The sequence below is a fragment of the Dermacentor andersoni genome, chromosome 9 (assembly GCF_023375885.2).
Source record: "Dermacentor andersoni chromosome 9, qqDerAnde1_hic_scaffold, whole genome shotgun sequence".
NCBI lineage: Eukaryota > Metazoa > Arthropoda > Arachnida > Ixodida > Ixodidae > Dermacentor > Dermacentor andersoni.
The window spans coordinates 13,534,882-13,547,364 of NC_092822.1; the positions used below are offsets into that span (position 1 = coordinate 13,534,882).

At 42.4% G+C, this 12,483-nt stretch overlaps 1 protein-coding gene across 3 annotated transcripts in view; it reads left to right on the forward strand.

The window, feature by feature from the left end:
* LOC129383766 (uncharacterized) overlaps positions 1-12,483 on the forward strand; it is a 644,189-nt gene that overhangs the window by 258,244 nt on the left and 373,462 nt on the right. For all 3 annotated transcript variants that reach the window (XM_055068539.2, XM_055068540.2, XM_055068538.2), the window contains exon 2: positions 4,574-4,638. The gene's annotated coding sequence lies outside the window, so the exon portion shown is untranslated. The remainder of the gene's footprint in view (positions 1-4,573; positions 4,639-12,483) is intronic.

Genomic DNA, 12,483 nt, shown 5'->3' on the forward strand with positions numbered 1-12,483 from the left:
AAATACTTAGGCAAATCATTCCTGAGGGAGCCCGCAAGGAGGAGGAAGCTTGGAGGTTCGTGATACGGTCGGGTGGAGGACAATTGTTCTCTTATGAACGTCCCTCCACTTTGCCTGTTTTCGCGGATATGATTTGCCATATTCCCTTCCTTTCGGCATCGTGTTTAGGAATAATTCTGCGTCGCTCTGGGATACTCTAGCCTCCTGGTAAACTCAGATGATAAAGCAACTACTCTGAAAGGCATTGATTACGAGTGTGAACCCGGAACAGGTCAAAGTTTTCTTCAACTGCAAAGCCTTCTTTTGTGAGAAACTCGTATGGGGTTTCCTTTGTAGCTGGGTGCTACAGTCGGGTGGAAGATAATTTTGCGCTTCATGAACAGCACTTACTTTATCATAACACAAAACTATACTAATCTGAGAGTTGTCTTGCAGACATTAGATTACGTGTTATACCGTGCCTGCGAAGACGTGTACACTGGTCAAACACCCAGAACAATGAGTACGAAGTTAATACGCAGCAGTCTGCTAGCTACAGGTTCTCGCACGCAACCATATTTGTTGCTGAAGGGATCTCTACAGTTTGTATCCGAATTTTATTTATTTATTTAATCTGGCTGGTGCCCCTTTCAGTCAAAGCAGGAGGGACTTCAGAGAGCGACATCAAAGTTTGTATTAACAAAGAACACGAAGAAACTAAATCTGATCCTGATTGCTTTATTTGTACTGTCATTCGGTGCTTATGCTAAATGGCAAGCCTGCTTTGTTATCATTCTTGTTTCGAGAGTTCTTTGACATGTTGCGCTGTTTACACGTGACCGACCGACCGACCGACCGACCGACCGACCGACCGACCGACCGACCGACCGACTGACTGACCGAGAAACTTTATTGGCCGAAGTATTTACAGGGAGGGTGTGGAGTGGTCCTTAAGAGATTGTTCCTAATATACATCAGGTGGGCTCCTCATTACAGTAGCCCATTGGCTGTAGCCACCACTCGGGCACGTCCAACCATGGCCAGAGTGCATGGTTTATGCATATGCAGTACATAAGGTATCTTATACGTGCATAACATAGACATATGTACACTATGCTATATGTACTATTTGCATGTATCAGCGTATCAGAGTTATGTGTAAAGCGTACAGATGTATATGTGTAAAACACTAACTCCTCATGAGGTACGGAGTAGCCGGCGCTGCATTTACTTTGTATTATCCAGTTCAATTTATTGATATTTAAATGTACAAAGTGAAAATGTGCCGTTTTGTTGCTGTTTCTTTTTTTTTTTGTAATATGAATTTTTTACCTGTTTAATATGTTTGTTTACAAAGTGTATTTCAGTGCCTGAAAGCTTTCTCATAGCACATCCTCATGTTATCTTTTGATCATTACACGATTAATTGTTTGCGGAGAAGTTGGTGACGGAATCGTTGCCAACGTTCTCACTATCACCCAAATCGATCGCTCACACACTTGTGCAGTATCTCCGTTTTGTCATCTGAGTGAAGAAAAAAAAAACGCTGGTACAGATATCAAAGCGCCACACTGGAAGCAACACTACTGAAACTTGAGAGAGTGCTTTGAAAAATTAAACAAAGAAAATCACGTATATATACATATTTCAATCAAGAATTCTGAAGTACCTACTAAATGAACGAGGGAACAAAGCCAATGTAACGTACGTGCTGAGAGACAAGAATCGCATGTAGTGGATAGGGCAAGGGCAAGGGAATAAATGGATGATTGAATTAATAAATGAATGAATGCAACACAAATCACGAGCCGCACCAAAGTGGGAAAAAGTGAAGAAACCGAGCTTGGGATAAATAACAAATAGACGCAATTTAAACTGATGAGATTGAATTCACTGATGATACCTAAACCATGTCATAAACAAGCGCTTTCTATCTAGCTAACAGCTCGGGTGAGGAAAGAGAAATGATACGCATTATCGCTTGTTTAAGACATCAGAGTAGTTTTAATGCGCTTTCATATATATCTCCCTTTTAGGCGAAAACAGGGCAGTTGTCGCCGCTTTCTGGAGGCGGGCACTGCTGACCACATTAATTATTATTATTAAAAATAAAACAAACTATAAATTCTTGCATTGGTCAGTACTTACATTAAACAGTAGAAAATGCCGACACTGACAGCGAAAGTCGCCCTCGTAAAGCTCCTGTTGAAATATTTATTTATTTATTTATTTATTTATTTATTTGTTTATTTATTTATTAGATACTGCCAACTGCCTCTTGGCAGTCCAGGCAGGAGTGAGTGTATACAAAGTCGGCACTGCAGTGTCAAAATAACAAAAACATGGGGTACAAGGAACCATAAAAAATGCTTCAAGATACAGACTATTGCGTCGGGAAAGGCAGCATGTACAAAATTACATAAATAGGAAAATGGTGATTCTAAAACGAACACGCTTCATTGCAAAGATTGTACGGCAGACACAAATGATTCAACCGAGGACATACAAGCGACTTCTTGCGGTAGAGCATTCCACTCTGCTATAGTTCGAGGGAAAAAAGAGAAGCGATAAGCAGTAGTTTTAGTCGGTGGCATCACAATCGTTTTGCTGTGCTTGCATCTGGTTTCTCTTGTTTTATTAAAATTGATGTATATGTCGGGATCCATTTTTGCTTGTTTATTAACGATATTAAACAAAGTTTGTAGGCGATGCAGTCTACGCCGAAATTCTAGCGAATAGAGTTCACGTGTGCCCGAAGTACGCAAGTTTATTTCGGATGCACGAACGAGGCACTCACAGTTAAACATGGTGCGGTGGAGTCAACATTTATTACATTTGCCAGCGTCTTCAAAGAAGCGTTGAAGGGCTTTCATTGCTTTGTGAGGCGCCACTCCTGATGGTTATGGGCCTTGCAGCTTGGCACGTGGAAAAGGGCGATGTAATTCAAGTAAACATCTGGCTGGCCTAATTGGTTTCAGTTCCACGTGAGCGTCAATTGAATTAAGTTTGTTCGCAATATGTACAATAACATTTTGTCTTGAGAACCGCGAAGGATATTCAGCGATTCCATAGCATTTATTTAGCGTGGTAGGATGAGGATTGGAAGTTGTAAACTGGTGTGGCCGCGGACATTTTTTTTTTGCATATTCCTTTCATTTAGCATATCTTTGGAAGTACGAAGAACCGCAAGATGCATGATAAGCATGTTTTTGCCCAATCATGCCACAGAGTTCTTAGGCCATTACGACGCTTAGTGTAAGTTTGCAGCTCGGAGATCTCTGCACAATCGTCTACCACTGTAGACGAACGAGAAAACTACCGTCTTTCTTTCTTTCTCTTTATGCACGCAACCATACAAAATACTTTTAAAACTTTGTTTTCGGAAAGTGCTCGTTTTCTATCTGCATGGAAATGGCGCTTATTATTCTTCCTTTTTCTGACGAGGGCAATAGTTGGTGCTGAAAAGTCTTTGATGTATTGCTTATTTCTGGTTAAGTAATGATGACGCGAAAAATGTTATTAAAGTTAACAGGAACAAGACACGCTTATTCACAGCGCCAGGTGGCATGTAACAACACTTCAGGCCAGAGTTAGCGCAGGCTCGATTGTCGGGAGAGAGACGAAAATGAAGGAAAGGCGGAGAAGTTAACAAGAAAAAATACGTTTTGCTACCCTGATTCTTTTGGACGTTGCTTAACATTTCGAAAAATCTACCACGAAAGACATGCTGACAATATACCGAGGAAGCAGTGTGTATAACCAGGTATCGCTGCAAAGATACTTGGCATATCGTGGTTAAAACGTTTGCACCATTACGGGTGCTGGTTTGAAAAATGGCTGACACCATTGCTGTACGTTGACGGGAAAAAGTGGGGAGATTGTTGATAAAGAGAAGTTAAATTTTCTTTTCTTTGGTCTTGTGGTGTCATGTAAAAATGACGACGTGCAACATGCACGAGATGAGACAGTAAAGAAAAGACACGCGAACTTCATGTAATATACTTTCATAGCGATTATGGCAAACATGTGTCAGATATATTAATGTATGCACTAAGTGACGAGAAGTGGTACAGAGTTTTCAATTATGTGGTTTCTTTCATTGCAGGTTTTGGTTCAGCTCACTGTCGTATACAAAAAATGTTTTATTTTTACTGCCCTAAAATGTGTACATTTAACCAGGACCCTTAATAGAGCAAACTATTTTACCGTGCTACAGTGTCTCAGAGAGGCAGAGAAATCACGCACACTAATAAAGAAATACGATATGATGTTTAAGAAGAGCTTCTAAGAATGTCAAAATTTCCATAGCATCATAAAATAACGTGACTTTCAAGCGCGGCAGTGAGGAAAACACGGCACAGCGAGATTAGCTTCGTCTCTTCTTCACAATGGCTCACATAGTAATGCGTACCTCTTCAGACTTTTGTGCGCCTCTTTAGGCTTCCACTCACCTCTGTCTCTTATTTAGATACATTTCGCATTTTCGTTGTAGAGGGCAGTAAACCGCCCTATTTTTTTCTGAATAACCATCAAACCTTTGCCCCCTTTATGCCTTCCTGTTAAGCCTGCGAGTTTTCCCACTCGTGCTTTGCAGGTGGGCCAGTCATTCTGATATCACCATCTGTGTGCCTGCAGCTCCGGAGATTAGCGGCTGACAACGTACGTAACTCGATGCACTCGGATTAACCAAACAACAGGAAATGGAACAGCTCCCTGTAATTAGAAGTATCCGCAGCCGGCCGTAATTTTTCCCCCCCGGTCAGCCTATCCCGCAGAGGTAATAAAAGGGCATTATTAATCTCAAGCCAATTCTAGAACGTACCGGAACGCGTGTATCAAAGCAAAGTTTACATACTTGGCAAAATTAGCTCGAAAAAAATTTTTTAATGATAGTGCTGTCGGTCCCCAAGGGGATGGTGGGGATAGAGACAGTTCACATACACACGCACGCACGCACGCATTCAGATTCATGCGATTCATTCAGATTCAAAGAAATTCAGATTTACCCTGGGGATAACAAAGCCTTTGTGTACGACTTGTGTACGACCAGACTCCTAGAGGGTCAGTTTCGGGCGTGCATTTCGGACACCACAGCAGACAGCACAGTGAAGTGGACAAAGACGGTGAAGTGTGCATGGCGGAGATGTGGTTGTTGAGAAAACGGAAATGTATGGTGTGAGAACCCCTGCAGCTTTTACCGTAAATAGTTTCAAAGTCAGATGAATTGCTGAATCTTGTTTATTTTTTTCCCCTACGTGTTGTGTCTCCTGACCTGGGATGCGGTAGCTTCGCAGTTCGTTGCTGCGCATGACGAAAGTATCGCTGAAGCACAGTTGGTTTTTAATCTGCTCCTGCGCAAGACACTGATCCCACAAACGTGAGGTGAAAAGCAGTACGATCCCAAAATGAAAATTGCCGATGAGGTGAAGAGCAATGTGTCTCTCAATTTGTTCTGCTGGTATTTGTACCCACCTTTCGGGATTTCTTTATGTCCGAGCAGCCGCGTCGAATAATGTGGCTTCGCCTCTCTGGAATTACGTCATCGCAGTTTCATTTCCCGCGTTTTTCCGCTGCCTCATGGTTTCACTGACCATTGAAACCTCAGGCCTTTGCGTGGAAATGAGACTCGGCTTTCCTTGGAGTTCGAATTCACAAGCCGGATTATATACGTGAGTGGAAGGCAAAACGGCGCAACTATGGAACGAGACACGTGGAGAGCTTTAGTTTTTGCTCTAATCTCTGGCTGGCCGGGCCAGGCGCAGCGTGCTCTCATGGCCTTGAACTCTTCTGGGAATAAAAGGGTCGTACGCCTCTACGCTGCGCAATACGATTGCTCGCTTCGACAGTTTGTCCATGATTCGTGACTCCTTAGGTATATAGATACCGCATGAAACGCGTTGCCCACACACTTTTGGCGGGTCGTCTTTCGTCATTGGCGTGCTCATTACGTGTTGTGTCATTGGGACGCTGCAAGAATGACTACACGCAAATTATTTGCCTTCTTTGTGCCCGATAACCATGGCCTCCGAGATCTGGCGGCACGTCAAACTCTACCAAATTTTGAAAGCCATACTATAACTCGTAGATTTTCTTAACATTAACTGGAAGGAAAGCTGGTGTGTTGCTGTTATATGCGTGCCGGAACATGCCGGAACGTATGAGCTTCGGACTGATGTCTTTCCGCGACAGACAAGACACAATGAAGCTGCGTCAGGCGAATAACATTGCGTCTGTCACAGTCATTGAGTCTCTACTAAAACACCGCATTAAACGACTGTCGTTTTTTTTTTAGTATTACAGAACACTTCTTTATTGACACTTAATAACTTTGGATTTGGTCGTGCAGTTATAGGGGGTGTCCCAGCTAACTTTAGCCATAGTTTAAAAATGTGCAAATACCATTTAGTTGGACAGAACAATGATAATGTTATTTGTGGTCACTTGGAGATACTGAAACTATATTTTTTTTCGTTCTGCCTAATAAAATAATTAGTCTTACTTAATTATTCGACTTATCAAATACTATAACTAGATGAAAACTGTCAATGAAAAAAATGTACGGCGGCATGAAAAACTCCCTGTACAGGTTTCTGTTTACTCAATACGTGCTACATAAAAGTGTTTTTCCGAGCGTGAAAGAAGCCCGCAAATGCACACAAAGTTGACGCTCGACTGGACGCTTGAGGTACCTTTCGTTTATTCGCGGGCTTCTTTGTACAACCAAATTCTTCATACAACCGGACACGTTGCGTTTTCTTTAATTTGAAAAAGAACTGAATCCCAGGCTCGAAGCACATGCACAATTAATTTATCGGCTGGACCTTTTACGAGAGAAAATAACTACTTTTCTTGCATTGTTCACCGATCCCGCCACGTCGGTCGGCCCACCAAACTCGGTAGTGCTTTCATCAAAGTGCTCTTTAGTGCACTCTTAATATAATTCCACTTAAGCACCGCTAAACACGTGTTGCAAAATATTTGTTTTCTTTTTTTGCAAAAGTTATTCATTTAATTGGTGAAACTTATGCAGAATAAGAGAGACAGAGGAAAGGGGATATGCAGGGAGGTTAACCAGAGGGGAAGATCCGGTTTGCTACCCTACGCTGAGGAAAGAGGGGAGGGGGAGGTAAAGTGATAACAAGGTAGAGATAAAGAAACAAAGGAGCATAGAGACACAATCACAGTCGGCCACTGTCACCGCATACTATCACCGCACAGTACAGTAACATTTGCAACACTATAGACATATGTTCAGGCTACAGCCGCTTGTCCAATTTTGTTGCTCTTAAAAACTGCAACAGTGCACTCGTTGCTCTCTCGTGCGATGACTTGGGATGACGGCATCTTAAAATAAGTTCATCTGTTAGAGATCTTCGGTCAAAGCGCGCCGTCGCGTTCGCGAACGATCGTTTCTGTAAATTATAGCGAGGACAGTCACAGAGAAGGTATTGAAGAGTCTCCTCGTTACCACAGTCATCACACGAGGCGTCGTCGGCCCATCCGATTCGGAAAAGACTTGGTGAACGTCACCTCTAGCCATATTCGACAAAGCAGGGTAGCTTCGCGACGATTAAAAATGTAGTAATGCTCCACACATAAATTGCGCCACATTGTACATACATTGTTATGTACATTGTGCATAACATTCAGTTTACGAGAAACTGAATGTTATTTTTATTGTTTTGTGATGACTGAAGAGAACTGGCAGAAAGCAAGTTACATACACAAATATATACACCATGACTGAAAGGGTCAGTAAAGGAGTCATTGCGCCAGAGGTCTGGCAGCCACAGCGCGTTCTTCCCTGTAGCCTCACATTGCCTTTCGTGCATGTTCTTGAGGTGAAGAAGTTCTTATTCTTTCTTTTTTCTGCCGAAGTCTTTCTCAGAGAATTAGAAACGATCGCGAGCACCTAGAACAAAGGAGCAGTAGTAACAAAACGTGGGAACCAATCCAGATGCCAGAGATCGTTACTCGAACGGTGACACGGTGCAGTGTCGGAGGCGCAGGCGAAATAACGAGCACCCTGAACAAATGAGCGCAGTTGTGCACAGTGCTCCTTTTGTGACTACTATGTCCCCTCCATCCGTCATTCGTCTTTGCCGCGTTTCTGTTTTCGGGCTCGGTCACATCCCACTGCGATGGGGCAGTGACCCCAAGGGAGCATGTGGTGAAAATGGCGTCAACGTCTCGGAATCACGAAGTATGCAAGCACGCAAGGAAGTACATGTCTACACTCTCCAATGAGACAATCGAATGTATTACAATCACATTTTTTTTCTTTTGCATCTCTATAGAAAATTGTATTTGTCTGTGTAGGTATATATGCTTACACTTCACGTATACCTGTAAGATTGTGTAAGTTTGCATTTTGCTACAGAACTTTGTTTTTTATTTGCGGAATTTTTATGCATAATTTTTCAAATGTTATAAACTGATTGTGTTTGGTGTCGCTGTAGTCGCCAATGCGGGGGCCTGCGGCATTGTCAAGCTGTCGAAATGACAGCGTTTGCCGCACACCCCTTCGTATCCTTACACTGTACTTATGCGAAAAATAAGCATTATTGTCATTGTAATTGTCAAAAAAATTGCAAGTGTAAGAGTATTTATGTCTCTGTCTCAACCCTGTGACTTTCTCTCTCTCTCTCTCAAAGCCGCGCTCAGCAAGATTTCAAGAGAGGGTTGTGACATAGCGTTTAACTTCAACCATGCCGGTTTGCAGGCGGAGTAGCGAGCGTAAAATTAAATTATAAAGCGACAACTTGGACGCAACATTAGGCCAAGGCGGCATTATGAAAGTTATTATCGTACAACGTGATCGATTCGGCGTATTTTGAGTTCATAGAGAGTACAAAACTTTAATTGTGCAATACTTTTACAAGATGCGATATTGCGATATGTACGATGAATAGATTCGCGAACGTTCTTCCAAATGTATTTTTTTTTTGCTTGAGTTAACTGCCAAGGTTCGCGGAGAGGTCTTCTCGTTCGCCAGCCAGCAGTTGCTAGAATACTTCTGTGCGTTTCATTGCGCCATAGACGCGACGTTTAAAGGCCGAACGCTTGCTTTCAAGATAGGTTGATTATCGAGCTCCTTACAAATGCCCAGAAAATGACTTTTCAGTTGTATGTTGGGGAACTTTAACGAAAATTGTCAGTTTGTCACACAGTTGGCCAGCTTTGGTTGTGTCTACAGTACATTAAAACATTGCGAAGGGCGTTATTGTGGTCAAACAAAAGCAGCAATCTACTTATCAATTCATTTTCCTCTCTGAAATATGTAACTCAGAAAGTAAGTCAGTCTTACGGAAATCCGCGTAATAGAAGTTTCATACAGGAAACTACTACAACTGATTTCATATATAAAAATACATATCCCCCAAAAATAGATAATAATGATAGCAATAAGAACAAGAAATAAAATAATAAAAAATGGAAAGAGAAGCGTAAATAGTAAAAAAATAAGTAATTTTCGCTATTTCACAGCATTTATTAATTTTATAAAAGCATGGACAACAAAATTAGGTGATCCTGTTCTTTTTATTATTTTTAGGCTTCGTTTTCTGACGCTGATCCATAGTCTTCCGCTGTTCTGGGCAGTTTTCTTCCGTAATCTTCGTAGTTAAATTGTAAAGGCACGAGATGAAAACGTGAAGATGATACGTGGTCGAGCGCTGGCACTGTCCTGACGCCGCCTCGCGGCATGGCTGTTTCGACGGCGCAGCAAATTTAGTGCCCTGCAAGCACCCAAGGCCGACTGATACTGCGCAAGTCAAGAAGTATCGACGAGCGGTGGAGAACGGCGCAGACGAGACTGCCATGTGATGCAGGTCAACAAAAAATGGCAAAAGTGTCAAAAGGTCAGTATATAAAAATGCGCGAAACTCGCATTCGATTCACACAGGAATACTGCTGTCGATGTTCTCATGTGTTTTCTGATGGAAGCGGAACACAAAAATCCTCAACCTTCTTCCAGGATTGCTTGGGGTAACTCGAAATTACGAGGCAGCATCTAAACGTATCGAGGAGTCGGTTGTTCACAAACGCGCTGTTCGCAGTAACTAAACCAAATTGAAGATTCACTGAAGTGGGGCGATCTCTATTTCTCGCGACCATAAGTACCTGCCTGTTAGGGCTTTTCGTTCAATAGGGGAGAAGAAAAAAATATTTCATTCATTAAGCTGAACGTCGAAAGGCATTACTGTGTTGTGTTTTTTTTTTCTTTCGGGACACACAAAAATTACACGCAGAACTAGCGTACCACTCCGCCTGCGGGTTCTGCAAGTCACTGCATTATTGCCATTAGTATCGTCATTGTGGCAAAAGAAAGGACATCGGCAGAACTTCCGGCTCCGCTGTGCCAAAGACGACACGAACAAGCCGAAAAATAATGTCCGGCCGGCGCGTAGAAAGAAGAGATTAGGTTTCGCAGCCATCTCGGTTGTCTCTCACAAGCATTGTTCTACTTCAGGCATTGTGGGAGTGGTTCTTTTTCCAAGCTTGCCCTGTTCTATTTTTTTGTCTGGGGCCTGCTCATTGCTGTTGTCGCCGTCACATTGAAATCGGTAAGAGGAGATAAACGCGCGGCCCCAATTTTACTGTTTATACATGCGTAATTTGCTTTAATGAATCACAACTTCAGAAAGAAATGAAACCAGCCCTGCTTTGGTGCTCCTGAAAGCGAGGTTTCGATTTCCCTGTGCAACTTTAAAGGATATAAACAAATAAAGCTACTTACGCTTGAAGCTGAAGATATCAGTTCCGGCAGAATTAATTAGTGGCACTTGTGCTCAAATCATTTTTTTTAAGATAATGTTTTATACGGAGCTCGGTTGCAAGTTGCTGTGACTTTTATTTTTGGTATAACATTGTAGTGACAACCTTATGCATTATATCAGCATAGTTATAATATATCACAATATATAACTGCAAAAAATGAACATTTCTTTTTCCGCAATGACTGTAAATTTGGTCATATTTTGGAGCGTACATCTGTCGCCAAGACAAAACTTTCTCTACATGGCCTCTATTATTCTGCAGTCAAAAGAGACAATTCTATCGTAGCAACGGCAGTCTGTGTTGTAAGCCTGATGTTTTCTTAAACATGGCCTGTTATTTTGCAAAGGAAAAAACTTCTCGGCTGCCCATAACAGCATGCTGAAAACCAAAAGTATTTGGTACATTTTGGAACACTTTCTATCGGCCTATTTTAATCCTTATGCACTTCATCCAAGTGGTGCCTTAAACATATCGGTTACCTGCATTTCTGAATAGGCGGCACCTTTTCCTGTTGCCGGCTACTCGATAGTATAAAGGGGGAAACATTTGTTCGTCAGAGCCACCTGCTCCGTTGGATATGTCGGAAACATGATTGCTACGACTCTTGGAATTTCCTAGACTCTCCTGGATACTGTTCTCGAACTTTTCATAAATTTGCTGCCACGATTAAAAGCAGTACGGCTGATTTGATGTGTTGGATGCGCTTGGTGTTTTCCATTCGGGAAACACACAAGCATGATAACCATCTGACCCACCGGACTACGCGTAGCGACATAGGAATGTTGACGCTCAGGCTATTAGAACATAGTGCAAGCTTGTAGAAACCTATGGGCATAATATTGACTGCAATAGTTGGTGCCACTATTCGCGTGGTGAACTACTTGCTTAGCTTACCTATTTGTGCTTCTCACATAAAGCAGATGGGCGTCAAAACTACCAGGTCGACCTCCGATGCATAAGACAGACTGCTGCTTAATGTGTTGAGGCCTGTTGGAAACTTGTTGGAAGAAATGGTCGCTGTTTTTAGTCGTAGACAAATCGCACATACCATTTATTCCATTTATTGTACCATTTATACCATTTATTGTAGACAAATCACACTTACAATATGTCCATCTGGTTGGTCGTAGACAAATTAGACGGTTTTTATTGCCACACATGTCGCGCTTGAAGTCGTGTGTACATAGGTGAGGCATACTTCTGCCGACATGAAAGCGTGTGAGATCAAGCCGCACCACGTAATGCCCACTGCTTTCGTACGATAATAATCCCCTGCTATGCCTTATCATTCGCGGAGGGGAGCAGAGGTAGAACCCCAGGCCTCTAATCTAAATGTTGTAAGTTGGTATCCTCCTCCAGTCCACGACATTTTTAGGCTTGGAGTGCCACCTGATACCGGAAAAAAAATTGCCGAGAGCCAGTGGGGCTATACTAGTCCAAGTGCAACCACATAAAGAAGGTCCACTAACCCTCAATAAAGAAACCCCCTCCCCAGAACAGGATGTTGCGTCCTTGGTGCAGTATTCGGCCGCTACCTCCCTCATGACTCCTGCAATTAACCCAAAGCAGATGAATTCAGGCTGGCTCTCGCAAACAAATATGCAGGAAGATGAAGATAATCTAGATGTAATGAACGAAATGGTAACTATGCTAATTCAGAAGCAGCAGTTGGAGTGGGAGGCAAGGCACCAAGGCAACCAATAGATAAGAGAGAGAGAAAGATGA